At 42.4% G+C, this 9,725-nt stretch overlaps 1 pseudogene; it reads right to left on the bottom strand.

The window, feature by feature from the left end:
• Positions 1-978: 978 nt before the first annotated feature.
• On the bottom strand, positions 979-2,252 carry LOC101135413 (keratin, type I cytoskeletal 18-like; annotated as a pseudogene).
• Positions 2,253-9,725: the final 7,473 nt, after the last annotated feature.

Genomic DNA, 9,725 nt, shown 5'->3' with positions numbered 1-9,725 from the left:
CCTGAGTGCCCAAGCACAGAGGCCACCCCACCTGTGGAGTGGATTTTACCCTTCGCTTACAAAGGCAAGCACAGAGTTTGTGCTGCTCCTGGGGGGTGGGGTCACTCCTCACAGTTTTAGACAGGCAGCTCTTGGACTCTGGAAAGCACATGCTTTGTTTTGCTTTGTCTCGAGGGCTGCCTTTTGGTGCACTTGTACCATCTCTTCTCCAGTGAGTAGCACTCCCTGTGGGCTAGAGAACTGAGGACCCTGTAGCACCTTTGGGACCAGCCAGCTCTGTGCTGCTGTAGCCCTCCTAGTAGACACTGGGAAATGTCGGTGAGAGCTCCCAGGGTATGGAGATATGGGGGCTGTTGTTCTCAGGGTAAGATGGAGTACCATGATGGCTGCGTTCCCCAAATGGCACCCTCTCCACAGCTGTCCAAGTATTGGGGTGGGGAGTAATTGGCCCAGTGCGAGTTTCCTGTCTGGTGCAATGACCTCGCAGGGTCTCCAAACTGCCAGTCATACTCGTATCACTGTACATATGGGTAGAGGAGCTCTCCTGCAGTTCAGATGGCAGGAGTCCATGGCAGGGATGTGGGGCAACAAAGCTCTCTTGCTAACTCTTACCCAGCAATACTGAGCCACCTGAGGTGAGGCTCCTGGCCAACCTTGGTTGAGTGGTCACTTGCTTCCTTCCCCTTCAGTGCCTCAGATGTTTCCTGTGAGTTCTTTGTTGAGTTCTGGTGTTCTTTACTAGATATTCTATTTGGGGTACAACTGTCTATTCATAATTTTGGCTCTTCTTTCTGGAGAGGGTGGATGTCTGATGTCTCTAGTTAGCCATCTTGAATTAGAATCTAAGTCCCCATCTTCAATTTCATTTACCACCTCTGTGTGTGTATATATGTGTCCATATATATATATATTTATTTATCTACCTCTGAACTTTTTATTGGCCTCCTGGTCCCCAAAGGGTACTCTGCTTCTGCTGGCTTAATGTCTCCAAACTTTGGTGTCGTTGGTCTCAGACACCACTTTGCCATCCACTATCCGGCTGGTGGTGGTCTTTTGAATGGTTTGCATGGGGTTGCTGCTGTCCAGGGTATCACCAAGATTGAAGTCCTTGCCATCTTCCAGCAGGAGGCAGTAGGTGGCGATCTCAGCCTCTAGCTTGCTCTTGATGTTCAGCAGGGCCTTGTACTTCTGGGCTTGGCGAGCTGTCCCTCTGCCCGGGTCTGTGTTAGCTCTGACTCCAGGTGCAGCAGGATCCCGTTGAGCTGCTCCATCTGCAGGGCATAGCAGGCCTCCACCTCCCTCAGGCTGTTCTCCAAGCTGGCCTTCGGATTTCTCATCAAGTCCAGGTCGATCTCCAAGGACTGGACTGTACGTCTCAGCTCCATGAATGTCATCTGAGCAGCTCTAACCTTGGCGGACTGCATGGTGACCTCTGTGGTGCTCTCCTCAATCTGCTGAGACCAGTACTTGTCCAGCTCTTCTCGGTTCTTCTGAGCCAGCTCGTCATATCGGGTCGGGATGTCTGCTATGATCTTGGCAAGGTCCTGAGATTTGGGGGCATCTACCTCCATGGTCAACCCAGAGCTGGCAATCTGGGCTTGTAGGCATTTTACTTCCTCTCCGTGGTTCTTCTTCATGAAGAACAGCTCCTCCTTGAGAGCTTTGATCTCTGTCTCCAGCTGCAGCCATTGATGACATTGGTGTCATCAATGACCTTGTGGAGCCCATAGATGTCGCTCTCCACAGACTGGCGCAGGGCCAGCTCTGTCTCATACTTGACTCTAAAGTCATCAGCAGCAAGACGGGCATTGTCGATCTGCAGAAAGATGCAGACATTGTCCACAGTATTTGCGAAGATCTGAGCCCTCAGGTCCTCGATGGTCTTGAAGTAATGGCTCCAGTCTCTGACCTGGGGTCCCTTCTTCTCTAAGTGCTCCCGGATTTTGCTTTCGAGCTTCCGGTTCTCAGTCTCCAGACTCCTCACTCTGACCGCCAGGCGGTCGTTCAGGCTTTGCATGGTTTCCTTCTTGTTCTGGATGCCTCCCATTCCTCCCAGACCCCTGGCCATCCCCGCGCCAGGCCCCCGGACCTTATGCCGTCCCGGAGGCTGGTGGAGCAGGACACGGACATCCGGGAACCAGAGCCCCCCGGCGCCTGCATAGAGGCTAGCCGCGCTGCTAATTGGCAGAGCCTGTAGCTGGGCCCAGGGACCAGTAGTTGGTGGAGAAGGTGGAGCGAGTGGTGAAGTTCATGCTCTCCGGGGTTGGAGGAGTGGTGGGTGGAGAGCGAGAGGACAGGACTCAGGCTTTGCCGACGACCGAGTGTATATATTTATTTATGTATGTTATGTAAATGTGTATAGCTTTCCATTCATCTAATTTGTAGTTATCTATTGACTTTACCCATGTAATATAAGCAACAATTTATGAAACTAAACTATAAATACAGTTGGACAGTAAAGATAAACATCAAAAAGAAAAAAATAGATATATCAAAGATCATTTAGAGAAACAGCAGAAATTTGACAGGAATTCATGATTGGTTGGTTGCTATTGCTAAGATTATATTGGGCTCCATGTTTCACAAAGGACAAAGCACAATATAGTCTTGGCACAAAAACAATATAGGAAATCCAGGGGTTGGGTGGTATGTATTGAATAGTAATTGTGGAGGCCACAAGTTATTCTGGAAAGACAATTGCAATAAATTCTGGAAGGCATCTGTCATTTGGATCTTTATGGAATGGACACCGGGTAACGTGATAAATGATGTGCTCAGTTATTTTGTAAAAGATACACAGTTCTTCCATAAATGGAGGGCAGTGTGTATTGACTATAAAAGTTGAAGTTGTAACGTGAAATTGTAACTCACAGAAAGCATTTTTCTAAAATCTGGGATACTACAGTTCATGATCAACTCTAGTTCATCACGTTTCTGATAATCAAACTTAATTCAGTGAGTTTCCTCCTGCTGCTTTGGTTCAAAGAAGAGAGTTCCTATCACCTTTAGTATCAAAGTTAGTTCATGATTAAATTATGTGATCAGACTAAAGGGAGAATATTTTTCATTTTTTATTAAAAAGAAATTTGTAAGTTTTAGATACCAGACATTCAAATGTTGTAAATTACTTTGATGTCAATTTTAACCTTACCTATGGAGGTAGCCTGTGAGAATAGTTATAAACAAAGCCATTACTGTTTTTAAAATGGAGTTTAATCTCTTTACGTGCTTGAGCAAATACTCAGAGAAGATTCTAGCATTCTAGACACATAATATGGAAGGAAACTTATTTTTACCTAAAAAAAAAATGCAAGCACTGGTATTACCAATTAGACCCTTAGACCATCAAAGAGCCCTATAGGGCAACTGACTTTAGAAGAACACTGTACCTTTCTTTTGGTTTCAGGGACATGAATTGGCTCATGAGAAACAATGTTGTTTAGCCATCAGCCCCACATGTGATTAAGTCAGATAAACCTAAATTCAAATCCCAGCTCCATCATTTATTATCTGTGGGATCTTAGGCAAATTACTCTTTTAATTATAAATTTTCTTATTTATAAAGCATACACAAGGGTGCTACGTAGTTCAGGATGCTATTGTGAGACTGACATGAGGCAATACACTTAGCACAATGCTAAGTATGTGGTAGGTACTTAATACTCTTATTTATAATTATTAAGTGAAAAGTATTCTTCCAGGTATCTGAATGAATTGACCTATTTTAAAAAATATTCTCCAATTTGGAAATTTTCATACAATAATTTTATTTTATCATGGATAATGCCAAACTGTTATTTCTGGTAACAGCCTCCAGGAACAGTTATTTCTTAATATTACCCTTAGCTGATATTTACAAGTCCATTTCATCAGCATAATAGGGGATCTGATAATTTTATTGTTCTAAGGATCGGCCTGCTTTCAACCAATTCATGTAAGATTTTTATCAAATTACTTAAAATACAAAAAACAGGAATAACACTATAGCCTTTATTCTACCGAATTTAGAAACTCTTTGGATGCCCCAAGGCAGATGATAGAGAGGTGGGAGCTCCGAGGGATCCTGGTAGACGCTGGATGGGGCTTGTGGAGTGGTGTGAGGGTCCTGGGTGCATGCATGCAGAAGGGAGACCAGGGACCCTTAAGGGAAAGCTTTGATTGGTGAGAATTTTGCCACGCACAACATGTCCTGTGGTCACAATGTTGAAGGACAGACAGAGATAGGTTGTAGGCCTGTGCTACATCCACACAGATGACAGGTAAGCTGTGTTCTTGTCTCCAGCCTGTCACCTCAGTAGTACAGAATTCCTTGTCCAGATGTATGTATTTGGTCCTAAGAGAGTGACCAAAACAAGGTAAAGGAGGGAAGGGAGGTGAAAGGCATATCAATGAGAGAGGTCTGCGATGTTGGCAGTGTGGACATTTTTACCTGGGTGCCTGCTAATGACTCTCATTTTAAGTCCTGATATTTCTCCCAGAGCTGCAAACAGCTGTCTGCACTGAAGTGCTTTGACACATTATTGTACTGTACACTGGGTTGCTCATTTAATCAGCCATGGTGCTGCTCTTCACATAGAACATGTCACATTTGACAGATGTATCAAAAGACTGTGGGCTCTATTTTCCACAGCCCTGTGGAACCCTTTCCCATTAGTGATAGCAGGAGTGATGTTTATGCATGAAGAGAGACTGTTCGATTGGGCAATTGTAGGCAGGCGAAAGCACAGCTCCCACTTATCAAGTGGGGCTAATAGGGGATATTCATATGCACTGGAGAATCAATTCTCTGTACATGGACCTCTACTACAAAAATAATTGCTACTCACTGGTGGTAAAGACCTCAGCAATGTCAGAGCCTTAATGGTGAGATTAATGCTCTACCACTCCCCGGCTGGGCCATTTCTCTATAACCAGAAAAAAAAAAAAAAACATATTCCTGGCCGGAGAGCTTGGTGAGATGTTTTTCAGGTGAAATCCAGAGCTGTGCTGATTTGCTATGCTACTGAGTAAACATTTTCTCTGTAGATAATTTTCTCTTTGTAGACTTTAATTAGGTTGAAGCAACCAATAAACAGCTTAGAGTCCAGTCCCAGATTCCGCTACCTAAATATACACGTTCTTTATGAGCTCAATATTTTCAGCTTTGAAATAACGCAGCTGCATTAGGTGGTTTCTAAGTACTTTGCTCATGTATGTGCTACACAGGTATCATGATATATTGAAAATAAGTTTGATCTTTGGTTTGTTTCTTCTTCCCTACCAGATTGTGATTGTATTTCTTAATTTATCTCAAGAGCCTAGCCCAGTATATATTTATCTCAAGAGCCTAGCCTTGGTATACATTATACACACACACACACACACACACACACACCCCTCAATATACATAATGTTTTATATATTATGTATCGCATATAACTATATATAATTATTTCTATTTATTGAGAGGCTCAATAAACATTTTTACTGAAAATAAAATTTTGTGCTCCTTTAACTATAAATCATTTGGACAATGATTTAATTCCTTAGAACAATATATTTATTGTTTCTCTTCCTTATATCAGCAAAATTTTCAAAAAATTAATGGAATTGAATTTATTACACTAGTATCATTGATATTATGTTACTTTATTATATTATAAAGTATTCAATGAAGAAAGGCTTGTTGGCAAAAACAGATGGAATTTGATACTTTTCTCCTTAACCAGGAGGGTTGGCTATATACTATAGGCAAGAGCAGTCAGAGAAGAATTCATAGATGAATGTGATTTGATAGATTAGGTAGAACTTAATTTGATCTGTGAAGGATAGTTATGCTTGGTGAATAGGCAGAGAAAAATGGGGAAGTCATTGTGGACTAAAAGAAAATAAAAGCTACGCAGCATGAATAGTATAGAGTCTGTAGAAGTTGCAGCTAGGGAATTGAAGGAAATAAGGTTAAGTGTGGTGGCCAGATGATGAGGGTCTCACTTGAGACCCAGGAATAATTTAGACTTATTGCAGCAACCACAAGATAGCCATAGGAATCAATAGTGCTTTCTGAAAAGCAATGTCTTAGTGAAAGCTGGCTTAGAGACAAGGTACTTTAAAACATTCACCTGATTCAGAAAAACAGATGAAATCTGATACCTTTTTCTTTAACCAGGGAGGTTGACTTCCAACCACTGTAGAATAACTACATTCAAATTGATGCTCTAACTTCTGTTAATGAGTAGTATGTTTAGAAAAATTACATACATTATGACACCACTTAATCATCTGATTGCGTCATCTTTTACTTTTTTCCTGAGTTTTCTCTGGTTTTTCAGGTGTTTGGGTTTCAAGATGGTTAATTTTATGTGTCAGATTGGCCAGGCTATGGTGCTCAGATGTTTGACCAAACACCAATCTAGATGTTGCAATGAAGGTATTTTAAAAATGTGATTAACTTTTAAATTGGTAGAGTTCAAGTGAAGCAGAGCACTATCCACAATGTGAGTGGGCTTCATCTAACCAGTTGAAGGTCTTAAAGGAAATGAGGTTCCCCGAGGAGGAAGAAATTCTGCCTGGAGACTGCCTTTGGACTCAAGCTACAACATCAGCTCTTCCCTGGTTCTCCAGCCTGCTGGACTACTCTGCAGATTTTAGATATATCAGTCTCACAATCATATGAGCTAAGTCCTAAAAATCAATCTGTCACTCTCCACCCCGCTTGTACACACACACACACACACACACACACACACACCCCTTATTCAGTTTCTTGATGCAATATATATATATTTTTGAGACAGAGTCTCTCTCTGTCACCCAGGCTGGAGTGCAATGGCACCACCTCGGCTCACTGCAACCTCCACCTCCTGGGTTCAAGCGATTCTCCTGCCTCAGCCTCCCGAGTAGCTGGGTTTCGATGCAATATTTTAAAAAGACAGTTGATGAACTTGGAAGTCGCTGTGTCATGTCATGTTTTTTCTGCCTTGGTCCCATTCACTATGTCTCAACCTTAAACTGCTTGATGAAAGACAGTGTGTATTTCTTCTACATCATTTCTGTTTTTCACTCCTGGAGTCTTAGAGAAAGAAATGTATATTTTGGGGGTCTCTAGTATGACATAGGTTAGAAATACCACTCTCATCCTTTCTCTTTCTTCTTCTTTTAGTTATTATTTTTTGAAAACAGTGTCTTGACTATTCCTGCTCTCTCTTGTTGCCTTCTCCCTCTCACCTCCCTCTAGAACTCACTTCATCCAGACACATGAAAGTAAAATGGATACTGTTTTGAAAAATCGTTTTACTTATTCTTTTATTCTGGAGAAACATAGAAAGCTTAATTTCACTGAAATGAGAGTAAAGACACATTCCTAGAATCCGCCACAGAGTAATCTCCTACCTTTTGGAAATAGTGAAAATAGATAGTAAGTGTGCTAAAATAAGAGCTGTTAGGCGGTTTATGCCAGCATTTGTAAACACTAGGCAGCTAGTTCTTCTCTACTTAGGAGAACTATTTTTGCTTCAATCTTCCTGCTCTGCTTTTGACCATATAAACTCATGCCTTGGATTTTGCTTGGAGACGTGTCTTATTACAGATCAAGAGGAACTGCTGGAAAGTAGGATATACTTTGGGTTTTGGCTTGTCATCTAATTACGCTCTTTTTTTCCAGTGTATATTTTGCAATTTTGAAGTTAATGCATATTCACTGCAAAAAAAGACTCGAAAAATTAAACAGTGCCAGCCATAATTTAACGGCATATAAATAACAATTGTTAAGTTATAGTGTGTTTTCTTTGTGTGTATGTATGAGAGAGAAATTGTGAGAGAGGGAGAAAATAGATCTAAATTGCTCTTTAGATAAATGTAATCTCGGCCAAGCACGGTGGCTCGTGCCTGTAATCCCAGGATTTTGGGAGGCCGAGGCGGGTGGATCACTTGAGGTCAGGAGTTCGAGAACAGCCTGGCCAACATCGTCTCTACTAAAAATACAAAAATTAGCCGGTCATGGTAGCTCACGCCTGTAATCCCAGCTACTTGGGAGACTGAGGCATGAGAATTGCTTGAGCCTGGGAGGCAGTTTGCAGTGAGCTGAGATTGCGCCACTGCACCCCAGTCTGGGCAACAGAGCAAGACTCTGTCTCAAAAAAAAAAAAAAAAGAAAAAAAAATGTAATCTAATCTAATCCCTCCCTTCCTCCCCCTTTCCTTTCCTTTCCTTTCCTTTCTCTTTCTTTCTTTGTTTCTTTCTTCTTTCTTTCTCTCTTCCTTCCTTCTCTCTCTTTCTTTCTCTTTCCTTCTCCTTCCTTCCTTCCTCCCTCCCTCCCTCCCTCTCTCTTTCTCCCCTCCCTCCCTTCCTTCCTTCCTTCCTTCCTTCCTTCCTTCCTTCCTTCCTTCCTTCTTTCCTTCCTTCCTTCTTTTTCCCTCTCTGTTTTCTCTCTCTCTCTCTCTTTTTTTTTTTTTTTGACAGTCTTGCTCTATCACCCAGGCTGGAATGCAGGGGCATACCATGGCTCACTGCAGCTTCAGTCTCCCGAGCTAAAGGGATCCTCCCACCTCAGCCTCCAGAGTAGCTGGGACCTCAGGTGAAAGTCACCATAACATGCCTGGCTAATTTTTTTAATTTTTTGTAGAGACAGGGTCTCATTATGTTGTCTAGGCTGGTCTCAAACTTCTGGGCTCAAGTGATCCTCCTGTTTTGGCCTCTCAAAGTGCTAGGATTATAGGTGTGAGCCACTGCTTCTGGCCTTTCACATTTCTTAACATTGGGTACAATCAAATTTCATCTGACTGCATTCTTGTTTATTATGTTGCAGTTTACTCTTAGTTATTTTTAGTGCCTTCCTCCTCCTTTTTTAGGCTAGAACAGATTGACAGCATTTCTACAATCCAAGAAGTTAGGGTGGGCCTCTGTTCTTCAGTTTATCTAGTGAACTGGAGACTGCACCTCCCAGTTCCCTTGCCCCATTCCACATGGGGACCTGTTGTGGTTCCCAAATCAACTGAGCTTAGTATTCTGCCTTCAGAGACCTCCATGTGGAGGTCCCGACACCTCCAGCTTGCCTTTCAAGCACTTCTGTGGTTTGGTTTGCCCCACCGAGACTCATGTTGAAATTCAATCCCCAGTGTGGTGGTGTTGGGAGGTGGGGACTAGTGGCAGGTGTTTGGATCACAGGGGATGGGATGGATTCCTCATGAATGGCTTAGCATTATTCTCTTGACAATGCGTTCTTACTCTGTGAAACTAGATTAGTTCTCCTGGGAATAGATTAGCTCCTGAGACAGTGCATTGTTATAAAGCCAGGATGCCCTTTGGGTTTACCTCTTTGAACGTGTTTGCTTCTCTTTGACTGTCTCTGCCATGTTGTGACTCAGCAGGAGAACCCTCACCAGAAGCCAAGACCATGCCCTTGAACTTCCCAATCTATAGAACCATAAGCTGAATAACCCCTTTTCTTTATAAATTTCCCAGATTTAGGTATTCTTTTCTGGCAACACAAAACAGACTAAGACAAGAACACTTAAACTTGTCATCTAGGCTGTCTCATTGAAGGTATTGGCAACCTTCTTATTCTTTCCTCACATTCCTCAGGAATTCCTCTACTCTTCTAATTGCTGATTTGTTCATTCCAAATCAGGCCACATTCTCCTTCAGCCCTGAGAAATACTCAGCCTTTATTTCCGATTCATTTGAATCATAGTATTTAAAAACTCACCTAAACACCTTTCTCTTTCAAATGGCCAGATTCTAGGCCCTTA

This window comes from Gorilla gorilla, chromosome 5, assembly GCF_029281585.2.
Source record: "Gorilla gorilla gorilla isolate KB3781 chromosome 5, NHGRI_mGorGor1-v2.1_pri, whole genome shotgun sequence".
Taxonomy (NCBI): domain Eukaryota; kingdom Metazoa; phylum Chordata; class Mammalia; order Primates; family Hominidae; genus Gorilla; species Gorilla gorilla.
Note: the sequence above shows the minus strand (reverse complement) of the source record. Positions and strands in the feature narration are given on the sequence as shown.